The following is a 26,074-nucleotide window of genomic DNA, read 5'->3' as shown; positions in this document are numbered from 1 at the left end:
TTAACTTCTCAACTCAGATATTAGTGGTATCCAACAGTAGGTCTTAATTAATTAGAAAAGACATTGGTATTTGGATTATACAATTGTTGTGTATTCCAGAGGTGTGTAATCACACCTGAAACAGAAGGAGCATTTCTAGACATTCCTCCAAACCCCACATTCTCGGTGTCATTGCCACATATGCCTGAAATGTAAGGAAAGTGTGATTCTAAATATGTATAGCCAGGCTTTTTCATTACAAAAAACCCTCATCCAGAACCTTATCTATAAGAGCAATCAATTTTCTTCATGAATTCTCCATCTCACATGCTCAGTAGTTCATTACTGAACAATGTAAATGTATCAGATTCCAGCCTGGTGAAAGTGCAATGAAAGCAGCAGGCCCAGGTTTTTAGTTCTGCACATGTAACCAAACACATTGAGATTTCTGTTGTCGTGTAATAGCACAGTAATTTATTATTCCCACTGCATGTATCACAGTTGTACAAGAGAACGAGAACATGCCAAAATTGCTATTTGTGAGAAATTGAGTTATGGCCAAGTACAGAGAAACGCTGGGGCCAGAACCTCATCTCACTTTCCATAAAGCTGTCCTGACAAGCAGCTGAGGGTTTTCCTGGTGTTAGAGAGTTTTCAGATGCTCTGGAGAACTGGCAGCCTGCACTGTTGGAGCCTGTTGCTATGCATCCCTGGGTCAGAAGGGTATAGCACCTAAAAACCTTCTCCAACATGCCTGGGACCCAAGCCAGGTGGCATGATGAAGAGGACTGCTGGGTTACCTATTCCTCTTGAATTCTTGCATCAAAAATAACTTGGCAAAAAGTACCCCCTGAGATCTATGCTCTACTAAACTGTTTTACTGTCTTTGTCTTCCAACCTGGCTAAACTCAACATATTTGAGTTGTTTTTTTTATTTCTACCTTTTCTCTGAAGGATATTTGCATGAGCATGTGTAAGAAAGAGAAAGCCCAAATGGCTGACATGCTTGTTTTCTTCTCCAAGTTTATCCTTGCAGTATTATTATTACTGTTATTACCCCTATAAATTAAACATTATTTAGTACTAGTGTTGGTGTGTGCATGTAAAGATTTTGGAGGTGTCAGAAAAGACCTATGTGAATGATGGGAAATTTAATCCCATAGCAAAAGAATAAAGCAGCACTGTCTTTGTGAGGAAAAGATGAAGATATCCCTTGTTTCAAACCCAGAGGCACCTATGTTTGGAGAAAACTTCTGCTAGGAAAGCACTTTTAATCTTATAAAGTCATCTAGTGACTGGACTGAAACTACACAAACTGTAGTACTAAGACACTTAAAAAAAAAAAGAAAAGAAAAGAGAGAAAAAAGAAACAGCATAATTAAGCACTGTAACAACTTGCCAGGGAATGTAGTGACTTCTCCATCACTTGAAGTCTTTAAATCAAGATGGAATGTCTTTCTAAAAGATAGTGGTTGTAGCTCAACCAGAAGTTATGAGCCATGGGCTTGATGCGGGAATCCCTTGGCTAAATTCTGTTAAGCAGAAGGTCATACTAGATGATCATAATGATCCCTTCTAGCCTTTAAATCTATTACTCCATTAATCTACCCCAGTCATGAAAGTGTCATTTGCCCGCACAAATCCCGGATCTCTTGAGCGTGCACACGTTTGGAGCTTGGGTGGAGGCAGCTCTGAAAATGTGGGCACAGCTCCTTCTGCTGAACAGCTGCTTCAGCGTTCAACCTGAAGCGTTTTCTTCTTTAAACTTTATTCCCCAAAGAAGGAGGCTGCCTTTTTGTATGGTACAAATGGGTGTTGTGTTTTCTTCTTAGGCACCGTAGCTGAGGAACATAAACCTGTAGAGCCTAAATCACAGAAGGAGCCATTTATAATTCTTGTTCATTTTGTACACAAATCCATGTGATTCCATTAGATATGCAGCACAGCCTGTTATACAGTAGTGAATGGAGATCAAGCACTTCTGTTTACCTATGAAATTGCCTATTAAAATTACAATAACCACCATAAAAATGACTTTTTTATGTCTCTCCTCTGAGAGGAAGTTTCAATTTACTGGTTCATGTGAAAATATCTTGCAAGTAATTGTAAATATTTTAGGTAGATTTACTCTGATATTACTTGATGTGTCAAATTCATTGAAAAAAAATGATCTACTGAAATGTTAAAAGAGAAACAATCAAGTTGAAATCTATTCAATTATTTAAAAAGGGGGAAGTCATTTAATATTCTGTACTAGTACAGAGCTCCTCCTTACAAATAGTTATGTAAATTCAGGTTTGAAAGTTGAATGTTCCCTTTTACTTTTCAAAAGACCCCTAAAAATCATGAAAATGGTGGAATAGGTGGAATTATTAGTAGACAGAGAGCCTTATCTTCAGATGGTTTGAACCAACATAGCTCTTCAACATGTGGGACTCCAGTGCAAGGCAGTCACAAATTAATCAAAGTTAAAGTCAAAGCCAAGCTGCACGATGAGGGTGTCTTCTTTTTCTAACAACGTTGCTTGTATCACCTACAACTTCCCAGCAGGCTGCATAAAACAGATCTCAGGTTAAATTTTCACCAATATTGCACGATTTCTGTGTGGAAATTTTACTTTCTGATCCAGATCACAAATCAGTGGCACTGCTTTCCCTGTCCTGGAAAGAGCCCAGTCCATAAGGCAGGTCCATCATACACTCGTGTCAGAGCCCAGACAAGCCAGCAGGGCTGACCCTGGATCATCTGTTGAGCCAGGGGAGATGAAGTGAATCCCACATTGGTTTTAGTGCTCTTATGTTTCTCAGCTCTTCTAGCTGTTGGGTTTTTGATTTTGGTAGCTGGAAAGAAAGCAGTTGCCAAAGATGAGCGGGAGGCTGGAGTGAGATGGAGGTTCGAGGTGTGTTGCAGGTGTTTTGGGAACCTGCCATCTTGTGAGGAGCCTTCTGTGGTTTGTTCAGCCCTTTTACTGTCTGTTTTGGGCTACTTCTGAAGATAAAACCAGATGTGTCTTTTCTGGAAAAAGAGGCTTACAGGCTTGAATTTTCTCTGCTATTTGTGGGTGCTCCTGGATGTTTTCCTTGTGAGACCTACTGATCAAACTTTTTCCGCAATTTCATAACCTGAGCCGGTGTTTCAAGTGCTGTTCACTCAGCTCCTGGAGGATGTGAGGCCATGTGACCTCTTTCCTGAGGTGAATCAGTGTCGTTTGGTGCCTTCTTTAGTCTTGTGGGCACACGTGGGCAGGGGTGAGGACAGGACATATGTACCACCACTAAAAATTACGTGGATAAAACTCGGATCCCGTTTCTTACAGAAGCCTCCCAGAGATGTGTGCTCACTGTTCAGCTGTTAAGATTGTTATTAAACTTTATGGACCATAAACCCCATGGAAACAAGGAAAGTGAACAACTATGCTATTACAACAGTGTCAAAACAGGAGACATATTTCATAGCCTCAAAACTGTAAGCCTGCCTTCATGCAGCATTTCAGCCCTCGTGGGCTGCCTCAGACTAGTGTTTATTTAATCTCTAAATTAAATGCAATGTTGCTAATACATAAAGCCTGGAAAAATATGTTCCTTTTAGTTTAAAGTTCAGTTTCATAAATCTAGCTTTGCAGACTGCCTTCTGAAATGGGAGTTGATTTTTTTTTTTTTTAATTTAAATATTTGTCAGACATCCATCATCTCTTAATATTTCCTGTCATGGGGATCTACTTAATTCCAAACTAAATCCATCTTGATTTTCACTAAATGCCCCGACTTGCTCAGTACAACAACAGAGTCCTGATTAGGGGAGACAGACAAACAAGGGGATGAAAACATCTTTGACACACTGTTGGGGGGGTTTGAGGAGGGAGAACAGAGATGTGAAATGCAACCTGACTCAACAGGGCAATGTATTTACTTTCAAATGTATTTATTTTAGAAAGGAACTGTCAAGCTCTGTGTGTAAGTGTGGTTTATTTAACATGTTAGCAGACCTGTCCCTTGTATGTATATATTTGCCTTTCAGTGTCCTCCTGAAAATTGCTTTTGCCTGGGCCAAGTTACAACAGTTTAAATACCGTCTTTCATGAAAGCACAGGAAATTTCTAACAACAGCACTTTAAAAAAAAAAATCCCCCAAATTCATATTGCAATATTTTAAAGACTGGGGAGCATGTAGGGTTTTCTGTATTTTTTAAACCACCTCAGTGGTGGGAAACCCATCCATTCCCTTTTCTCAGAGCTTATTAGCTCTGTCCTATATAATGGAATATTTTAAAGTAGGTGAAGGTAGTGTCTAGTTTTGACGTTGTTAAGCTAAAGAAAAAGTGAAGATGCAGTGATGTTTGATTTTTTTACTTTTATTTTTTTTGTTATTAAAGGGTAAATTCCTCCAAATTGATTTTTTTTTTTCCGTAAAGAGAGGCTAATGTAGCGAAGTGGAACTGCATAGGAAAACAATAAAAATAAAGGTGGTATAACTGAAACTTTATAGAACATTATCAGACACTATCACATCCTGTGATCTTGCTTGTTTCTCCATGATTTGTGGGTTCCTGCTCTGTTGAAGGGTGTTTTTATATATTTGGTGTTTGTTTGTTTGGGTTTTTTTTTTTTCATTCAAGCATCCGAAAGTGATTTCAGGATCTGAAAACAGGTAATCAAGTTTAAAAAAGTAATGACTACTACATTTAATAAGAATGGAAACTTAATATTTCTTCTTTTCCCTTCCTCTAATGATGATTAATAAAAAGGCAGCTTCAGCATGACCTGTCCCTCCTCCTACACACACGCTTCCCTTTTTTCTGCAGCCTGCTAATGACTATCACTGTAATTGTTGGACGCTGTTGATCATAGGAAAGGGATGTATTTCATGCTGCTGTTTATTTTGGGTCTATAAAGCTGATATTCCTGTGATTCTCCTATCTGAGCTGATTAATTGCCACCAAATTAGGGACTGTGCTTTGAAGGAATTTAACCTGTTGTTTTCTGTTTGTGGCAAACGTGTTAATGCTGGTGAGGCAAGTTTGGTACCTGGGTGTTATCCTGGTTTCTTATTCCTCAAATGGGATCGCCTGAGTAGGGTTTAAAATGCTATGAGCCTGCAACTGGAAACAATTTTTCATGTGACTGGGAGGTTGTTTTTCCTAAGCACCTTGCTAAGTGTACATTGATAGTGTTGCATGTAAACTGACCTACTGTACAGTTCTTGCTGGCAATAACATTATTTATTTGAATTTATTGGGAGCTATTTTTTAAAGAATGATAATCTTATCTAGTGTGTCCTGCTGAGAGAATTGTTTGTAAACATGCCAGGAGAAACTAAGGTAGAAAACACTTGAAACTGGTTCCTCTATGAAAATCAGAGAGGGAAATAAGCTGAGTGATATATTTATATATTTATATGCATACATTTTTTAAACTAGGTAAGCAATTCATATGAAAATATCCAGGATAAAAGAGTTATTATGCCAGGAAGACCTGTGTTCTTCCCCAAGAGCTTCTACTGTAAAATGTCTTGTTCCTTAAGTAGGCATTATGTTACTGTATTTTATAGGTACCTTTCCAAAAGAAATTTAATTACATCGTCATTTTAGATGGTAAGAATAAGCTCCACAGTATACACTTCCCAAAAAGTGAATTCATTTTTAATGTGCCATCTGTTGCTGCAATACAATACAAAGATAAATAGTTGAAAAAGAGAAAGAGAATTGACAAGAAAGAGAAATGGGTTTTGATTTGCCCTTTCATCACACACATAAAACAACATAAGCTCAATCAATGCACAGAAATGAAAGCTAATACATAATAGCCATTGGTCCTGAGTTTTCCCCACCTATTGTTTCAAGTCCTAATTAAGAAAGAGGAGATCCAAGCTGGTGCAGCTCCTGCTGCCTGCCCGGGCTCGGCTGTGCCACGTCAGGCTCCTGGTGGATGTGGGGAGGCTGAGAACTCTCCCACCCTGCTGAAGGTGGGCTGGTGTTCCCATTTCCTGGGAACAGGGAGAACCAGCATGTGAACTCATAAAAGCCCTGGCCAGGAAGGTTTAATCAGCTCTCTTTATGAAAAGGGATATTGATGGATAGTTCGGGATCCTTTACCGGAGAGATCCCCCACTCCAATGTCGTGCTTTTAGACAGCTTAAAGCTGTGATTAATATTTAGCAAAGTGATGTATGGGGAGCCTTGACAACTGAGGTTATTTACTATGTATAATTAGCCATGGTTATTATTTGTAAAAGACACTTTGTGGATTCTAGATGTAAGTAACAAAGCCCAGTAAGAGGGTTTTATTAGTTATAAAGATAAGTTAGTATCAAAAAGATGTTCTGTAAAGCCCATTATTCAAATGTTTGAAAAGAAATATTGAATGGAATTATAAGCATAAAGCCTTTTCTTCTTCAGGGACACATGCTTCTATAAAGATTTTCTGGTGAGATAAGTTTGTCTATTCCTCATCTTCCCTTCCCTCCTTGTGTTTAAAATGAACTACATTTCAGAGACATCTGTGTGTAGACTCTCAAAGCTTTAAAGGAACAACAGGGTAAGGAAATGAGCATTGTTAGCTTAGTGAAATAAATTCCACCTGACACTTTAAGGTGACATTGCTTGCTTCAACAGGAGGAGAGTAAAGAAAGAAATTCTATCTTTCCTATGATGGGAAATATCCCTTTATTTCAGACCCAAAATATATTAAAAAATAATAATAAAAAAATTAATTTACCACTTTTCCCAGGTTACTGAAATTCTGTTTTGAAGAAGTGGGAAAGTGGTTTAAATAAAGCACTTGGTATGTGTACATGTCCTTTCTTATCAGCACTTCTTAGAGTCAAGTGGTGAAAGAGTTACATGCGTAGACACCTCAGAGTTGGAGACTTCATAAATAGCTCAAGATAGAGATTGTTTGATTTTTTTCCCCTTTATTATAGAAAAAAAATGCTAAGACCCCCCAAAACCTAACCAAACCAACCAACCAAAAAAAAAAAAAAAAAGAGAAAAAAAATCTCTAAGTATTGTGTGGCAAACTAGGGATAAATAGGGAGGCATATTTTGCTATGGATATTGTGGTAAAATTAGGTAATTGGAAAGGGGTTTTGTGCCTGATTTAAAAAGGTTTGGAGCAGTTCCCATCCCAGGTAGGTCTTAAAATTGAAAGACCCCTTGGGCATCTGCTGCATAAGAAAATTTCAGCTTGGCCTTGAGAAACTATATGCAGATTTCCTTGGAGCACTCTCAGCTTATTTATCTCGCTTCCATTTAGTGCATATCAACCAGATTTCAGGAGTTCAGCAAATGTGATCAATTAAATTATATACATGATATATATTTTAAAAAATATATATGATATAAATTTAATGATGTGATAAAAGCCTTGGTTCTGATCTGGGCTCTACCCCACTAAGCTTTGTGATTCCTCCTTTAAAAGGTAGTTGTTCTAGGAGGAAAATGAAGGAGAGATGGTGTTGGTGATGCTTTCTCGTGGCTTTATTACATCTGTAAATCCTTCTGTGCTGATCATGACAGTAATTCCAAAGAGCAGTTTCTGACTTCTGTACTGAGATACGTGTGGGAATAATGGAGTTTTGTTGTGTCTGATCTCAGGTTGGCTTTATTATGCAAAACCAGTGAGCAGCTCCTAGTGCTCAGAGAAATCCTGGTGGAACATATTAACAAAAGCATGAACAATTACTCTTCGCTGACTGTCAAACGATGCAAGCCTTGTCCTCAGTTACAGGGAACATGGTTTAGTTTTGTTTTATGTTGTTGTTGTTGTTATTTAATTGTGGGAGAAAGAAGTTTTCCTTCATACCTCTCTCTTCATCTCAGTCTCATTCATATTCTCCTCCTCTTTCCCTTTTCCTTTCTTTCCCCTTTTGTTTTCCTACAGATTTCTAAATCTGATTAGCAGTCACTACAGCTTGAGAAATAGGCCATTGTTTCCATCCAAAATTTGCATTTATCTCCACTTAGGCCTTCTTGGCCGAGGGGTAATAAAAGAAAGCATTTCAGTAATTTTTGAAGAATAATGTTCCCTTGGTTTTGGTTGTGGTTTTTTTGGTTTGTTTTTTTTTTTTTTTCCTTAAGCAAGGATTTTTTTTTTTTTTAACTTTATAATGAGGATATTTAGCTCTGTAGGAAAAACTGCTTTTTGAACAGAAATCTGCAGAAATGTGCTGTATCAAAATGTCCATATTCAGGGGACAAAATAGCCTCATTTGTTTTACTGCTTTTCTTCAGTGATTAACACTGTTGCTGAGAGTTCTAGTTTAATTCTTGCTGTTTCGATTTCAGAAGAGTTTGGGAGTATTTATCAAAGTTTAGACAGGATTAGAAGTTTGAGAAACAGCCTTCAGTAAGTATTTATGTAGTTTATGAATTCTTTATTTTTTTTTGCTGTGCAGAGTTAATAGACTGAACAAAATAGGTGTGTATAGTATCAAATCATTCAGTCCAGTTATGGTACCAGAAAGATTATTTGTAGAATTAGTGTTTGCATCTTGATTTTTGGTAGAGTTTTTTCCTCCCCTCCCCTTTCTTCTGGCAGGGGGCAGCAGGCAGATGTGTGTTTATTTCAACTTTAGTCCCTTAATGGAGAGAGTACAACCATATCCAGTGTTCACCTTCAGGGGGTGAGGAAAAGCCTGTTGATGAATCTCCCCTTTCCAAGACACAGAGACAGAAGAATATATGTAAAAGAAAAAAATAATAATCATTCGACCTCCACTTCCTCCCCCCTCCATTTTTTTCCAGAGGAAAAACTTATTGCAAAGCCCTTGGTTTTAAAGATGAGACTTTTGTGTGTATGTGGCGGTGCTTTTGCTCTAAAGAGACTTGGAAGGCAAATCTGATAAAGGAAGAATAAACCTCTGTTCTGATCTTGCTGGGAGCAGCTCAGTTGTCAACAACGCTCGGTGTGTATTCAGTTCTGTAAAGCACCTCTTCAAACTCCACTTTCTACTACCCCTTCAGCAAAATCTAGGGCTGTACAGTTCTGTTAAATATTTTTATCTTAATCATTCCTTGTAGCTGCGTCTTAGAACCACGAGCTGTGCTCCCAAATTCTCGTGTGGCGCTTCTGTTTGTTTGACCTTTCTTATCAGTGCTGGGCTGGCCGGAGTGAGACTCCCCACTGCTGGAGTGAGGGCTCTCCTGGTTGGAGCAGCTGCAGGTTTTCTAGATGCAAACCAAAACTGCTCCCTGGTACCTTTGCAGCACCTCTGAGTGGTGTTACAGGTGTTGAGCTCCCATCCTAGCGCGCCACAGATGCTTCATTTGTTGAGCCTGTGTGTGCACGCAGGGCGGTGAGACCCCAGTGTAGCAGCTCAGAGTTTTGGAAAGACTTTTCTCCAGGAAAAGATCAAATTCTATTGCCTGCTTCACAAGGAAATAATCCACCTTCTTTTAGAGTGGCTTTGTTTGGAACTTTACAAATAGTTCAAGTTCAGGCCAAAAAGAGAACAGATGTGCAAATAGCAAAGACTTGATGAGGAGCGGCTGAGGGAGCTTGGAGGGTTCAGTCTGGAGAAAAAGAGGCTCAGGAGAGTTGTAGCCAGGTGGGAGTCAGTCTGTTCTCCCAAGTAACAAGTGATGGCACAGGAGGAAACAGCCTCAAAATGTGCCAGGAGAGGTTTAGAATGGATATTAGGGAAAATTTCTTTGCTGAAAGGATTGTGAGGCATTGGAACAGGCTGGCCGGGGAAGTGGCTGAGCTGCTACTTCTGAAGGCATTTGAAAGCCATGTGGGACTTGGGGACATGGTTTAGATGTGGCCTTGGCAGTGCTTGGTTAATAGTTGGACTCAATGATCTTAAAGGTCTTTTCCAACCTAATTGATTCTGTTCTATGCAAATCTGATGTATTTGCAGAAGTAGTGTTGTGCTTGTCCTGATGGGTTAAGAAGCTGTTCTCTGTTCCTCCAAACCCGTGTTTTGCTGCTGGAAGGCTTTATGGCAGTCGGTGCTGCTGTAGCTCAGCAGCTTGGTGGCACTCAGAAGTGTTCTCCTCAGGTTTATTTCTCTGTGTTTGGTTGTACAGCAGTTGTCTCCCTGGAGCATGAAGGTTGTGAACTTGATGTCTCCTCACCTGGCAGGTGTCTGTGGGAGCTGAACCCTGAACACAGAAGTGAGGGAGGAAAAAAGTAACTTTCAAGCTAATTTTATGTCCAACTAAAAATTAGATTCTGGTAGGATAGTGCAGTGAAGAATGTTCCTGACTCCATAGGCTGTTCTGAATGTTGGAGCTGAAGCCTCTTCTACAATCCTGAAAAAAATTAAGCTTGTTCTTTAATAAAATGTGTGGCAGTGCAGAGTAGGACACCAGCATATATATTTTCCATTTTGCTTGCTTTGTTATTAGCCTTTGGTTAAGCTTGATTAACTGTCTGTGTCCAAGGTTTTATATATGTTTCCTTTTTTAGCTGCAATAGAAAACAGTAAAAGTGTGTTTTACTGTGGAAAGGGAATTTTTTGTTCACTTAGTAATTAAAATGGTATTGAGATGAAAATGCTGTAAATATATCATGGAAGATAAGGGGACTAAACACCAGAGGGACAAATTATCATAGATACAGGTGTGTTATTTTAATTATCCTATCTATTTCAGTATCTTAGATACCAGTTTATGAAGTGATCAGGCTAGATAACAATGTTTGAGTTGCTGTTCAACTTGTAAAAAGGCCACAGCAAATTATATAATATTATACCTTTCTGTAAAATCAGTCAGCAACGTTCAGGTATAAAAATTGAGACTAGGGCCACCATATGGGCATGTCTTGCACATCTGACAGGCAGATGGGTGTCTATCTACACCTCAGTCATAAAACAAGTGCTTTAAAATTCCACCAAATATGTTCATTTTTTTCCAAGCCTCTGTCTGATTATTCTATTTGTTACCTTTTTTTGTATTTCTTCTTACTCCAATTTAACAGAACCTGTGAGCTTTTTTATATCTTCAAATCACAATGCACACCTGCAAAGCACATATCAGTCATCAAAATAGCTCCAAGAGGAAGACCTGGACTTGAGTCAGACGAGAGGGGTCCTGGGAGATCAAGGCCCTGCTAATAATAAACAGGGACAGAAATTCTGCAGCATCAGAAAGGGGAGATGCCTGCTTTGTGCACACCAACCAAAGCCAGGTGTACCTTGTTCTCATTCTGCTAAAGGAAAATAAATATAACCATATATTACAGCACCTGAGCACCCCCTGCTCTCTGGCCACTGCCATCCTTGATGCAAATGAGGCTGTTCCTCGCTTGCAGGATTGTGTTCTGCCACTTTAGCCTTATGCCAGCATAACACTTTGACTCTCATAAAATGTCTTGAATTTGTACGTGGAACAAAAATTTTTTTTGCCTTGTTTTTATCTGCTTTGAAAACACTTCAAAGTAGAGTTTTAGGCTGGTACACTGAGGTGCTCTCAGCGGTGCTGCTGCGACTGCAGGAGGGACCGACACAAGTGGTTTGTTTTCTTGAAGAGCTGAGAAATTTAAGAGCAGGAGGGGAAGGAGGAGGAAAAGGGGAGGATGCACATAAATGTTTAAGACATAAATTAAGGCAGCCACAGGCTTGTGATGACTTTTGTGTCCAATCTCCAAGCAGATTTCTACGGTCCTGCCGTTTGTGAGTTCCATTCCTTCAAATGTAGCTCTGTTTACAATGAGAACCCTTTTTTCTCTAGGTACCTTTGGCCACCTTTACCACTGAGCCTGCACTGCATGGATGTGTTTTCCTGGGTATTGCAAGGCTTGGACTTTGAGTTATTTTTCATATGAGTCCTACTTTCAAGGGATCAGGGGCATGTGCTGAAAACTGAGTCAGTATTCCGACTTGGACGAAATAACATAATGACTGTGTGCTCGTTCCAGTTTGTGTTCCACACTGAAGCTCCAGTCGGGAATTGAAAAGAGAATTTCTAATTGCTCTGGCCTCTGGTTATATGGTACACATGCCTACAAATGCAGTTTGTCCTTTGTAAATACACATTTACATAAAATATTCTTTGTATTTGTCTTTTGTTAAACGCAGAAGTTCAGTAGCGGTGTCCCTGGCCTTCTGTTTCTGCCTGTCATTCCTTTCTGCCTTCAAAAATCTTCTTGCTTTGAAGTAAATAACCGTTTTTGCTACAGATGTCTTAGTGCTATAGAGAGCTGTTAAAGTAATTGTACCTACTTCCAAAATGTATGAAAAATGAGAATTCCTGAGAAGAGGTTTTGACATCTTCTGAAAAGATAATAACAGTGTAGGCTAACAGGGAGAAAGCTGAACACTTTACTTTCAGTTTGATCACTTATTTTATACCTGTGCATTACTGTTTCTTTAATGTTCACATATAAAATTCAGTTAAATGTTGTTCCTAAAAGCTGCAGGCAAACTCTTCTGAAAATACCAAGATAATGAACTTGAACCTGAGCTTTCTCCATCAAAGAAATCATTATAGACAATGTGTTTTAGCTTTTGGCTTTATTCAGTTTAAATTCACATTTTCTCTTCCATGGGAAGAAGAAAGTGCATCTTTAAGAGGAGGTGTTTGTTAAATCAATATATACCTGTTGGTATTGCTAGGAATTGCCTTTCTGCTTTCAAATTGCTGTGCAAAATACCTGAGTAGGCATAATGTCAAGAATGGAAATAATCAAAGTGTATTTAGGACTCGCTTAAAAAAATCCATTTAAAAAGTAGGAATGTGTTTTTCAGGCGTTTTAAGACCATAAATTGAAACACAAGTATTTAAATTATTTTTCAAAGAGATTCAAAACTGTAGTGTATTTGCAGAGCTACTGAGTGAACTTTTTTGTCCTCAGCATTTAAGTTTTCTAGCAGTTCTGTATTTTAGAAGACTCCAGTGCCCCATAAAAAGCAAATATTCAATTTTTCAGTTTCTAGGCACTGAATATTTTCCCTTCTGCTGGATTTGTTTTTATAACAGTAATTTATTTTAAAAAGAAAAAGGGAGAGAAAATGAGAAACTAAAGAAATGAATGGAAGATTTTGGAAAAGGTCATTAAGCAAGCTCTTTAAAATCTGATAGATACTGTCAAATGTTAAAATAAATATACTGCCGTGGTAGAGAGGAGGTGAGCAGGGGCCCAAGCAGCACAGCTGCACAGAGCCTACACTTTGCTACCTAAACTTAACTGAAGCACTGCCATCTGATTTCATTAGCAAGAGGATTCAGAAGGTAAATGTTTGCAGTAAGAATAACAAAACTACTTCAATTTTTACCAGTCAGCAGCTACAGGGGGCTCTCAAAGGCCACTCACAAGGACTGAGGCTCCACATTGGGTCTTGCCAGCACAGAACATCCCTATAGAATTTTATTTATTTGTTTATTTATTTACTATTCCTTCAGAATCACAAAGTGTCCAGCAATTGCTGATCTTGAAAGAAAAATATTGAAGCCGTGGTCTGAATGTGATTCATCCCAAGTAACAGATCAAGTAGCCTTGGAAAAACAAGCTTTTAAAACTGAAGTTTCATATATTTAGACTTGCATGGGTTTGGTGGTTGGTTGTTGTTTTGAGTGGGTTTTTTTTCAGTTTAGACTAACTACAGTGAACCCATCAAGAGGCACTGAGCGTGCTGCCGAGTATTAAAAATGATAGAACAACGGTGTGGTACAACTAACTCATCTTTTTGCATCCTGGGGGGCCCAATGCTGCATCCACCCCCTGCAGAACACCCTGGGGAGACCTTTTGCTGCCACCTCTCCGCCAGAGCCTGCGCAGAGCTCGGCAGACAAAAGTGACATTTATGTCCATTCTTGGAAAAGTGGATCGCAAAAGGCAGGCAAACACCCTTGGTTTTCAAAACTAAGCTAGTTTCTACTCTCTCACTTGGTCTATTAATGCTCCAAGCAATTAATGTCACCTCTATTTTGTTTGTATTGATCCTCGGCTTGCTCATTCTCTCATGCCTTGTTCTGTGCCAAGTCGTGGGCTAGCCCTTCTTCATCTTGACTCGGTCAAAAAGGAGACAGAGTGTTTACTGGAGCACAGTAATTTGGGTGATGGAGAGTTGTTTGGAGTGATAAACTACTGTCCTGTAGTATGCACCTCTTATTCCTGCCATTGTTCCTTGGGGCTTGTGATCCTGTTGGGAGATTCCTGTCCTAATTCATGTTAGGAAGAAATCTGATCATTACGAACATCAAATCATTCTTAAAGGCCAGGGGTTTGTCAGTCAGGATGGTCAAGGCAGTTTGTGTATTGAAGTTCACTCAGTTTATGAAACACAGGGAAACTGGGAGTGCTGTCCCATCAAAGCTTCCAACCCTACTGGAATTTTGAGACCTGCCTTTGGCCTGTAGTTCACAAGGGGAGATTCTCTCTTGTTGCCCATAGACATCAAAATTATTGCTCCTTCCTGCCTCCCACAGCTGGAGAAGGCATGAACAGTGGGCTGCAACTTCTTCCAGTAGGGAAAGTTTTTAAGATTTTGCACTCTGATATTCAAGATTCTTTTCCTGGTAGTTTCAGATACTGGTAGTTTCACCCAGAAATGAAAAAAAAAGCCACCATGATTCCCTCTGAAAAAACCATGTTTTAGCACAACAATAAAAGGTTTTTGGGGTTGGGGCTTTTTTAGAGCAACCACGTTTACAAACCTCCATGCACACAATTGACTGGGGAATTTATATGCTTCAACAAAGACCAAGATTATATGTTTAAATTTCTGGATAACCATAGCATTATATAAAAAGTCTTTGATGCAGATTTTAAGTTTCAGGATCTATTTTCTATAATTACGTTTAAAAAGGGCTCTATCCTGTTGGTGCTCCAACAAACATCAGCCACTTTTGTACAGATCCACTTGCAAAACTTGAGTCCAAAAGAGAGTGATTTTTAGCAGTTCCCCAAATACAGTATTCCTATCCCATATTGTACACATGGCTGCAGCCTTCAAGGAAAAACAAAATGTTGAAACAGGATAGTAAGGTAGTAACCATCTTGCCTGGAGTTATCCAGCAGCACAGGATGGTCTTTTTTCCAGTTTGTCACCTCTGTTGGTGGAAAGCAGTCATCTCTACTGTCTAAATGAGTTGGTTTTGGTGTTCTCATCCCTACTGTTTTAGCAATGCTGCTTTCACAGTTCTATTGTGTTTTAGAGTTCCAGTCCCACAATCTGTAGCCTCGGGTGTGACATAAAAGCTCGTGACTGTAATGAGTTTGGGGTTTTTCCATTGCTTCCAAGAGTGATATGGCTCTGGGAGGATGGAGAGTGAACAGCCAAGGCAGCAGTCCTGGAGATGATGAGCTGTGTTGATAAGGCAATGCTGCCTGATGATATTTCCAGAAGAATTCAGAATATCATCTAGGAAGTGTTAGCAATAAGACTTTCACAATCTGATAAAATCTTACATCTTTAGAGAGAGATGATGGCTGGGAACATCTTGTGGTTTGGGTTGGTTTTTTTTCTTCTTCTTCTTTTGGTGTTGCTTTATGATTTCTTATGTTTCATGGTTCATTTTTTTGTTTTCTTTGTATAATCTGTGCTACAGGCACAGTTAGGGCTCCATGTATTGTGAGAGATTGTACCTTCCATAAATGTGCAAGGACTGTAGATTTTAATTTCTTTTTTTTCTCAATACTTCCCGACAGACTTCATCCCAACCTTGTACCCCTAGAAATAAATACATATTTTAGGGAGCAAAGTTTCTCTGCTGTTACTCTGGAGGCAATCAGGTATTTGCAGAACACCTTCATGCTAGGTGTGGAAATGCACTGAGCACACCTATGTGTGACCTCTGATGTTTGTTTATCCTGATTTATGAGATCCCGTGCATACTACAGGGAAGAAAAATAAATATGCAAAGTACCAGTAGACTTTTAATGGAGTTACCCAGTATTTCTTCACAGAGCCTGACCTTGAAATTGCTTTTCATGCACAAGTCAAAATATGTAAATTAAGATCTCAAAGTGACAGTTCAAAACATGTATATAGTTTGTAAAGTTCTTGCCAAAGCCATAGAAATTTCGTGTTCTACAAAGGCCATTCATCAGCCTCTGGAACTGTGTGTAGCAAAGTGTAGAAAAATGGCATTGCTCAAGCAGTCGGTGGGAAATTTGGTCAAAACGCTAAATTTCACTTCAGCAGGATGAGAAGCCTGCCAAAATTGGCTCATGAAATCTGTGACCATGCTGCTGGTCCAGTGTAGAGCTTCCAGCTCCCTAACAAAAGCAAAAACTAAGCAGGTATCTAAAATTGACTGATCTATGCCTAATTTTCTTTAATGACTCTTCAGAGTGTCAGAGAAGGCAAACCAAGCAGGACAACCCCCTGTTCCAACATGAAATGAGAAACTTGTGGGGCTTCCATCTTTTCCTTCCTAAATAGCGCAAATAATATAAAACCCTCTTAAATATTTCTGTTGGCTGCATTTACACGTCAAATGCTCCCGAAAACATTTTCATCTCATATTTTACCCCTTGATTTCCCTGTACTCCCATTCTCCAAGCATTGCTTCTAATGGTTTTCAGTCCCAGCTCAAAACTTTTCCATCATATCGAGGATAGTAAGTATTTTCCTCTTTACTCCCTGCCATTGTTTGCAACATAAAAAATCAGTAAAATGAATTTCTCTTGCGTTTATGATTAGTCCCTGTCTGCAGAAACCACCACATTTGGCACGGAAACATCTTCTGGAAGCAGCCTTGCAAATAAACAAGCAGATAGACTGGGATGGTGAACAGATGAGTAGGAAATAGCTGGGATCCCAGTGATAAATCTGTTGTGGGGATGGAGAGAAAATTCAGGCAAAACATTTGGTTATGTGGCAGTGCAGAGGATCGGGCATACATTATAATTAATGCCACTAGCGCTAAAAAGACATCAGGGATGTAGTAGGTGTTGATTGTTTCTTCTCTCTGTTTATACTCGTTTCCTCTCCCTTGCAGCTGTGTGGCTGTGCCAAGGAAAGCCCCTGAGAGCGAGCTTTAGCCGCTGCTCCTCTACAACTGCATCATTACCTCACTCCAAACAAAGTCCTTTTTTAATTTTTTTTATTTTTTTTTTTTTTGTCAATAGAGGATGAAAACGTTATTGGATTCAGGAGCTCACAGTAGTCCTGCACGCAGCTAGGGATGAGGAGGATAGATTTATGAAATGGACCATTTCAAATGGCATTATCTTCCCACAGTGAGGAACACCTTTCATAAATCATGGGAGAGTGCTTGGAAAATAAAGCATTTGTTATTCCTACCATATATTGCATTTGCATCCCCCACCATGTGATCTTGGGATGAGGGGAGGATCCTCTATGTTTTTTCTTCCCTAATAATTAGGGCTTTTTATGTTACAATTACAGGAAAATTCAAGACAAGCTTGAAAATATGAATTTTTAACTTACCTTTGTTTAGCTGTGGACACACACTGAGCCTCAGTTTTCTGGTTTGGGTATGAAGCCAACTATTTCTTACATACTTCCAATATTGCAGGGCATTCTCTGCCTCATTATGTAGCAAGAGGTCAACTGGGAAGAGAAGTTCAAGTATAGACAAAAAACTTGTGTTTTTTTTTTAGGGCTGCTGGGTTAGTGCTACTTTATGGGTATTTTTGCTTCTTAAACTCAAAGACCTTATTTTTGCTTCATTAATAGAGCTATCTCTGATGCCTATTGAACTCACCAACACCTATATATTGTACAGGGGGCATAGAGAGTTCTTTCTGGTTTGTCAGGATTTTTCCTGGGTTTTCACAACCCAATATTGCAATAATTTTACCAGTGAATCTGACACCACTTGGGATAAATGTAGGTCTCCATTAAACCTGTAACTAGCCTGATGTGAAAAGTCAACATTTATTACACAGTTATTATTTGTGGGGATACTTTGAAATCATCCCTTTGCTCCGGAGAGGAAACTTTTGAGAATGCTATGAGATAGCAACTTGTCATTACCTGTAATGAGCCAAGGAGAAAGGCCTTGATTTTGGGAAACGTGTTTTGACTGGAATTGATGGAAAGATAAAGGTGATGGTAGTTGAAGCAAAATTGCCCCTGTTTAAGAATAGAACAAAAGAAAGCATGAATTGAATATTGAAGTGCGTGTTCAGAATATTGCCTAGAAATTAACAACAATATTGTATTAAATAATTTCTCATTTGAACCACCCCCAGTACTGTGAAGTTGGGAAATGTCAGAGTTTCTGCTTGTCTGTACTCACTTAATTCTGCCTCTTCATGTACCTCTGTTAAAATTATTTTTTTCTATTACACCATTCCGTGTCTTTATACCCCAGTGGAAGCATATCATACTAAAAACAAAGGACAGACTGCAGCAAGACAAAGGGTGGTGTTTCTTAAACTTCAGATGTTTGCCTTGGCTACCTGGCATTTTTTGGACAAATGAATGTGGGAAAGGAGCAAGTGGCTCAGTGTTTTTCATACATACAATTTTTTCAAGAGTCCACATTAAAGTGACGAAAGTTGCATTATTTTATTAATTTGTAATTAATAGAATACTGAATGAAATGTGTTTATTTCCTTGTTAGTTTTGGGGTATTTTTCTCTCCTGGTTGTGCTTACAAAAGCCTTTATTAAGGCTGGAGCATAGATGAGAGAAGCCTATTGCTGCCAACACGAAGCCCAGAGCTTCCTCTGCAGTGGAAACTGAGAGATCAAGTCAAGGTCAAACTCACTATTTATTCCTGAAATTTCTGCAGACACTGTTATTTAGATGTAATGAGCCCTGCTTGGATCCGGTTTGGAAAGATACAAAAGCTTTGAACTTTTTGAGTTGGGAGGCTCCAGTTACATACGTGGGTATCTGAGCCCTGAATCTGAAGGCTTGGCATTTTAGATGTTGACTTTCCACAGGGTTTAGGAGAACTTGTTCCTGTGATAGTGAAAATGTATTTTGCTGAGGGCTAAGAAACCCTTAGCAGGAGTATAATCTTACCTGGTCATGGGCACCGCTCTGCTGTGCTGCTCCTGTGTTCACTGAGCACGTAGATGTGCTAGGGGAGAGAGAAAATGCATTTTATCAGCTGTGCCAAAAATGTGTATTAAAGCTGTAAGTGGCACTCAGTTCAGCAATATGCCACATTGTATTTTTGTATGAGTAAACAGGAGATGATCGTGGCTGAAAAAACACACGCTCTTTCCCATAACATGTGGGAAGCTTGTATAGGAGTTTGTTGGATACAGATAGCAGCAGCTTCTTGTGGGAAATAATGGGATCTTTTCTTCTGTAGATTTCTTAAAAGGCTTGATATGTAATAATATTGGTTATGTCATTACGGCAGAAGAATTGCTTTTCTAGCTGAGCTGAAGTATTGAACAGTAGTGTGTATAATGGATAAAAATGGTTCTCCTGGATAAGGAGGGACAAGTATTGTCACCCCTGTTTTGAGGTGTATGTATAGTGTATTTGTCCTTTTTTTTTTCCCTGACATCCATTATGAGGGCACTGTGTGTGAATTTTTTTCCTTTGCTAGTGTCAGGCTCTGAAGATCTGTACCGTGCAGCTGGGATCAGGAATTCCCCACGTACTGTTCTACCTCAGCACCTACCCAGTGAATGGCAGGTAGCAATTTTACCTGTGTTAGTATATGGGTATCACCACTTTGTTTTAATGCCTCAGTGTTTCAAGCTGTTAAATAAAGCTAGGATTCATCAGGAGCTGTTTTAATAGAATTGTCAGGTAGCTGCAGCGCCACTGATTTAAATGAGTAAGCAACACCTATGGGCAAATGATCTTTCTGCACACAGAAATTAATTACAATTCAGGACTGATGAACTTTTATGAGCTAGTTAATTTTTAAAAGATGCTGTGTGTGGTTTATTGAAATTAAAAGAAAGTGACAGCTTTCTGCCCCTACCCTCATAAAATTCTGTCCTGCATTTAATATTGACCTAATTTACTTCAAAGACGCTGGATCTCCTCTCTAACACTTCGTTGTGTAAAGGCCAGTTGAAGGTTTCAGAACTCTTCAAGTAAACAGAAAAGCTTCTTGCTGGGTATCCATGTTCTGTTGGCTTATATCAGTAGACAACCTCTAAACTGCTCTGTCCTTTGTCCTTGATTACCCTCAAAATCATTTTTTAAACGAAGTGCAGTTTAAATTCAGCATCAGGTTACAAAATACCCATTTATAGAGAGTTATGAATGAATATTGATTGTAAAACAGTGCACCATATACCACAGGATTGCAGATATTTTTATGGTGTGGATCTTCTCCTGGTGAAAAGATTTCATGGGCCACTGCCCTCCCTAATTATGACTGCAGGACACAGCTCACTTCCCATTCAAGCCAGGACCACATTGTCTTTTATTCGTATTCACATAACATTCTTGTGGGAAAGTAAAGCAGCAGCTTATGAGAAAAGGTAGTATTATGAAGGCATTTTGGTTAGTACTGTCCCAAGAATCTGGCTCTGGGTTGCTGCTGTTGAAGTCAGTTGTAAAAAGCAAGTTACTTCAAGCAGTGCCAAGCAGTGAATTTACTTCTTTTCTTACTACTCTTACGAGTCTTCCTTCCTCCGGTGACCTTCACAAACCCACAGACTTTTCAAACCTCTATTTTGTGGTCAAAATTTTGTAGAAACCTATTTTTTTGGTCCCGAATTTGCATTTTTTTTTTGCTGTGATACTTGACCAACGCCAGGGGTTTTTGTAGAAGTTCGTGCCATGTCCGTGAAACCTGACAAACCAAACCAGTATTGTGGGATTGCTGGGAGACTATGCCAGGGCTTCACTTCAGCCAGCACTGATCTGCAAGGAGGAGTCTTGATGGGGTTCAGTGCCCCAGTAACATCTAATCAGTTTTTTTTTTAATCAACCTGTCCAATAGACGGGACAAGCAATTATCCTTCTCTTAAATACTTAAAATGTCTAGCAGAGAAGTGGAAAAAGTCCAAAGAAATGTGAAACCAGGATGGCACTTTTCACACCCAACAGGTGAGTTTGATAAATATTACACTTTCTGAAGGCACTTTAATTTTTACTTCTTGCCTGTGCCTGAAGCAATAAAGACAGAAACACTGATATTTCAAAATTTAAGGAAATATAAACGGGAGCAAGAAGTCTCCTGCGTTTATGTCTCACCCTATAGCTAAATTTCTGCATCTGTTGTAGGACAGGTGCATCGAGGATTTTCAGTGTGAGCTCAGATGAGAGTGAAAAGGTGTTTCCTTTTCTTTTGGAAGGTTCTATTGAGAAAACATTGAGCACAGCTGCTCCAACTGGACGTTCGCACGAGGAATGTTAATTTTCATGCTTCAATACAGAAATCTCAAGTTTCCTGGGTGAATTAGCTGTTAATGGATTTCTAAAATGTACCACCAGTGGCGTGGGAGAATGTAGTCTGTGCTGAGGCCAGAAAACACAGGCTGTAATCAGATAACCTGTTATTATAATAAAGCCAGGGGATAATACTTTGCATTGCTCAGTATAGTAATTGGTCTGCCCCGTATCCTCCAGGCTTTGGCACTAGAAAAAATGATGGTTCACCTATCAACTATTTATAACAGGTTTTACTTCCTGTGTATTCTCCATTGAAAATGTAATTTCATATCTATAAAAGTGAAATGTATAGAAGTGTCCCAAAATAACATCTTAGGCTGCTTTCACAACCATTTCAGGGCATTGTTCTTCTCTGGTTGATTTACTTTGCAGTGGATGTATAATAATGTCATTGACAAAACACTAGTAATTAAAGAACTGTTTATCTTAGATTACAGTTTTGTGACCAAGGACAGGCTGCAAGAAGTCAAAGGAATGAACAGAATCTGATGATTTTCAGAACATGGCAGGGAAAATGTGTAGCCACTTGAAAACTCATGAGATCACAGAGTTTGTTAGGTTGTTTCACTTTTTATAAAAAAACCAGTTATTCTTTAAGTTGGTCAGTTACTGTCTTCCTGTTTTTCTGTGGTCACTGTGTATCCACTGCATTTTTTGGGGGACAGACAATTTTTTATGAGTTTAAATGGGCACCCATGTGGACACATACATGGTGTGTAGCTGTGCTGCAGTTGCTTATTTAGCTGAGTGGTACAGTGCTGTGTGCACTTCTCACTGTACTTCAGCCTGGAACCTGCTGCTGTGGTGCTATTTTTGTTAACATCTGTGCTTTTTACGACAGCTGGTTTTGTGTTTTCATGCTTATTGTTTAGCTTGCCTACATGTTTGTCAGCCAGTGCCTCCCACTAACTTTTGAACTCCAGCTCGTTTCAACCAAATAGGTCTGAAGTCCCAAGACAGCTGAGTTTCTCCTAAATTACGGAAAGCTGGCAGTTAAACAGCAGACACAGTCTCAAATTAGTGCTCTTGCTGTAGGAAAGGTAGAGAAAATTCAGCTTTTACATCTGCTGAGTGGCTGCTGCTTGCTGGGTAGCTGGGCAGCAGGGGCAGAACTCCAGGCTGGACACAGCACACTCTGCCTCCTGCCCAGAGGTGGGGAACATGCAGGAGCTAAGGGCATCTGGGGAGGTGATTCTGTAGGGACAGAGTCCTGGTGGTTAGAAAGGGACTGGAGGCACTGCAGATGGGGCTGAGGACACAGGGAGGGTAATGAGGTGCTTTGGGATGGGTAGGTGACTACTTTTCTTACGAGGAGTGAATGCGATGGACACAAAACACACATTTGTTCTGATTACATGTTCGTAGTTTAGCTTAGCCTAATTACAGCTTTTGACTCAGCTCAACACATAATGTTGCATGTCATGCTGTCCTACTTTTAATTTCACAGCTGAACACATTTCTATTGTTCTAATCCCCTTTTCCAAGCCTTGCTTTCCTCCATCTGGAGGACATGCAAGGTGTTTGACCAGCGGTACTAACAGTACCTTTGGATGATCCTTTGGGGAATATCAGTAGAAACATAGACAAAATACTTCTCCCTCAGGTGCTGACTATCCATTTTCTATAAAAATTTGAGCTGTTGTTCCTGGGCTTTTTCTGAGTGTCACATATTCACCAAGATGATGAGATAGGCCAGCTGGACCTGGTGAAGGCATTAGTATCAGCAATTGCAGCCAAGAATGGGAGGAACAGATGAAAGTCTGATAACTAATTTTGTAAGGGAAGAAACAGTTTAAATAACTTAGTGTTGACTCAGATGGCTTCGTTCTGAAAGAATCTGCCTAATTCAAGATAATCCCTTTTTTTGTTTTGCTTGAAAATGTGCTTTTTGCAAATCTTAGATGATGCTCAGTTGGGCTTTCTAATCATAAGGAAAATCCAGTTTAGTACCAACCCTGCAAAAGTATGTAGTTTTTTCCTCGGCCTGTTTATTTAGCTTGTGATTACTAATGGTGTGATCTGGAGACATGTTTCAAGATGTACAAATATCTCTGGCATATGGTGACCTAAGAAAATATTTGGATTCAATCTAGTGCAGCTTTTTTCTTAATCACAAAGTAAGGTGAACTTATTCTCTCCAAAATTGCTATCAATGTTTTCTGAGTCATATTTCAACATTTCTGACTTGATTATGGTGATGAAAATACTTCACCTCTCTTTGTCAGCAGTCATTTGGGAGATGGACTCTTATGTTTAAAGAGTGTTTTATTTTAGAGCATGGATAGCTATAACAGTTTGTATGCAGGCTCTGTCTTTGGCAGCTGTACATCAAAATTTTAATTGGGGCATCATAACCCTTCTGAGCTGGACATGCAGTCATTAAATAAAGACTCTCTTAAATGTGTGCCAGAGACCTGTGCCATGACTGCTGGTCTGCTCAGGGAAACATGGATAACCTTTCTGAAAGTCTGTTGCTCTATCTTTAGAATTGCTTGATGTCATCTCTAGTACATGCTGCAGGAGCTGGAGTGAGTGAGACTTGTGGATGTGGAATTGGTAGATAGAACTGCTGTGCCATTTTTTATTTTACTGTATTTAATTATTTACATTCCTTGGTGAAGTAAGTCTGAAAGACCACAGGAGTAATTCTGTTACTTCACTGACCTTTTGGTGTGTGCTCATTGTCCAAAAAGAATGGTAAACCTAAGAATTTAATATGAAAGTTATGTTGTACATTACAAGAAACATGAAAATATATACAGCATTTTTATGTTTAGTTTTTATGCCTGGCTTCAGTGGTTACAGAAAATCCTGTGTTTTAACTTTCTATTATATTTTTAAATTCATTAATGTGATTAGTTTTAATACTGCCAGAATTATTTCACTGTTTCAGTAGAAACCATGGGAAATTCACTAAAGAGCTTTGTTTCTCATGTCACCAAAAATTATCCTATAAAATTCTAAATTATACACCAGTAACAGTTGAAGAAGGAAGACTGAAATTGAGCAATTTTGCCTATGGCTTGTATTGCAGCTAAGTTTATGAGGAGTGTTATACCCAACGACTCTAATGGAAACCCCTCGCCAAAAACTTTATCACAGTGATAAGAATAAAAATTTTATGTTGTTTCCTTCATTGAGCACCAGAAAATACATCTTTGTAAATATCATCTGCTTAATCTGTATGCCATGCAGGTCTGTTCCAAAGTAAATCATTGGATTTACTGGATGGGACTGCTACCAGTTTTTAAATTTATGCTTTACTGTTTTGAGAAACATGGCATCAAATAAACAGAAGGAACATAAGAAAATACAACCCTGACAACCAATAACTAGGAACTAGTCGAAGTCTATGGTTTTCTAGGTCTGTGACAAAATGTCTTTATATATAATAATTGTTGTTATGTAGTAGTGTAAGATTTATGATGTCCTTAACAATTCATGCCCTAAGAGTTTGTGATTTATAAATTATGTGCCAGTGTGTCAAAGAATACCTGTTGTGCTTCTGGTACTGATGTTTGGGTTTTGTTTGTTTGTTTATTTGTTTTGTTGGGTTTTGTGTTTGTTTTTTTGGGGGAGGATTGTTTGTTTGGTTTGTTTTTGTCATTTGGGTTTTTGTTGTTGTGTTGGGGTTTTTTATAGTGATGCCTTTTTTGTGGAGCTATTGCAATGAACGTGAGTACAACACAGCATTATTAATTAAAAAGTCATTATTTGCAAATAATTATCTTGAAGTAGTATTTCAAACGCTACAAATAATTTGTCTCAACACAGCTGGCGACTCTTGGCGGTTTTTTGCTAGACACCTTTCCATGAGGGTGGGAGGGGGACCAGCTCTTTATAATTGTGTTTGTCATATCTTGAATTTATTCCCCCCCAATTCTCTTGAATCCTGACTGTGTTCCTCTCATGGATGTCCCTGCATATATAGGCTTTTTTCTGAGAAGTGTTTCGAAGGTGTGTGTTCTCTTGACTTGTAAGTATTCCTTGAAGCTTTTGTTTTAGGGTTTAATATGGCTTAAATGGCATTTTTAGTGAGTGCTGCAGAAATGAGTGCTGCACTTAGTGAGGTTTCTGCTGATGTCCTGACAGACAGCTTGACCTCTTGCCACTTCCCGATGGACACTTGTCCACAGCCAGCCCCAGTGCCATCTTTTGAACATGGGGATTATGAAGAAAGTGAAAATTCAGGTTTATAAATGTCTGTAGGAAGAGGGAAAGTCTCCAAAATAGATGTTCAGGATCCATCCATAACTGGACTTCAGCAATGCTGCCTTGGAGCACACAGAGTCACTGATGTGTGTTTTTAAGTGTGTTCTCTTCCGTCACCCACACAATTTATAAAGCACAAAGAGGCTTCTTTGAGGTCACAGAGAAAAGCAGCCTTTCCACAAATACCTCCATGGTAGCAAACCTGGCCTGGAATATCATCCTGGTCTGCCCTGAACCTGTCATTTCCCAGAGACCATGAATTTGCCTGTGCAGAACAGAGATGTCACAGCTCCTGGTGACTGAAGGAGGTGTTGTGTCTGTGAGAAGGACGGGGCCCAAGCCCTGCATACCTTTAATCTTGTGTCTTTTTCCTGTGAAGCCTCTGTAATTCATAACACAGTCACGTTATTCAGGAACGTTTCCTTAGACAGATTCTATCTCTGAGAGCTTAAGTCGAGGGATTTTCAAACAGTCACTTGATTTATGTATGTGAGCATGTAGCTCATAAGAGGAGTTTATTTTACAACTTCTTTAGTGCTGTGCACCAGAAAACCTCCAGTAGTTTAAACTCACTTAATGTTCTTTTTCTTCTGTTCTGAACCCTTCTGTCATGTGTGAGTGTAGGTTGGTTTCTCATCATTTTAGGAGTTTGGTA

At 39.2% G+C, this 26,074-nt stretch overlaps 1 protein-coding gene and 1 long non-coding RNA gene across 9 annotated transcripts in view; one reads left to right on the top strand and one right to left on the bottom strand.

Annotated features, from left to right (window-relative positions):
• The window catches only part of WWOX (WW domain containing oxidoreductase), a 472,482-nt gene that overhangs the window by 316,147 nt on the left and 130,261 nt on the right, over positions 1 to 26,074 (top strand). The gene's annotated exons all lie outside the window — the stretch shown is intronic.
• LOC126637792 (uncharacterized) overlaps positions 1 to 26,074 on the bottom strand; it is a 49,382-nt gene that overhangs the window by 5,597 nt on the left and 17,711 nt on the right. For 6 of the 8 annotated variants that reach the window (XR_007628435.1, XR_007628436.1, XR_007628432.1 and 3 more), the window contains 3 exons: positions 18,862 to 18,919; positions 17,863 to 17,961; positions 1,850 to 17,436 (listed from right to left, as the gene is read on the bottom strand). This is a non-coding gene — a long non-coding RNA (uncharacterized LOC126637792). Of the gene's footprint in view, positions 1 to 1,849; positions 17,437 to 17,862; positions 17,962 to 18,861; positions 18,920 to 26,074 lie in introns of those variants that run through there. The other 2 variants (XR_007628433.1, XR_007628430.1) reach the window with 2 other exon arrangements.

Source organism: Myiozetetes cayanensis, unplaced genomic scaffold (assembly GCF_022539395.1).
Source record: "Myiozetetes cayanensis isolate MyiCay16 unplaced genomic scaffold, myiCay2020 scf16, whole genome shotgun sequence".
NCBI classification, from domain to species: Eukaryota; Metazoa; Chordata; class Aves; order Passeriformes; family Tyrannidae; genus Myiozetetes; species Myiozetetes cayanensis.
Note: the sequence above shows the minus strand (reverse complement) of the source record. Positions and strands in the feature narration are given on the sequence as shown.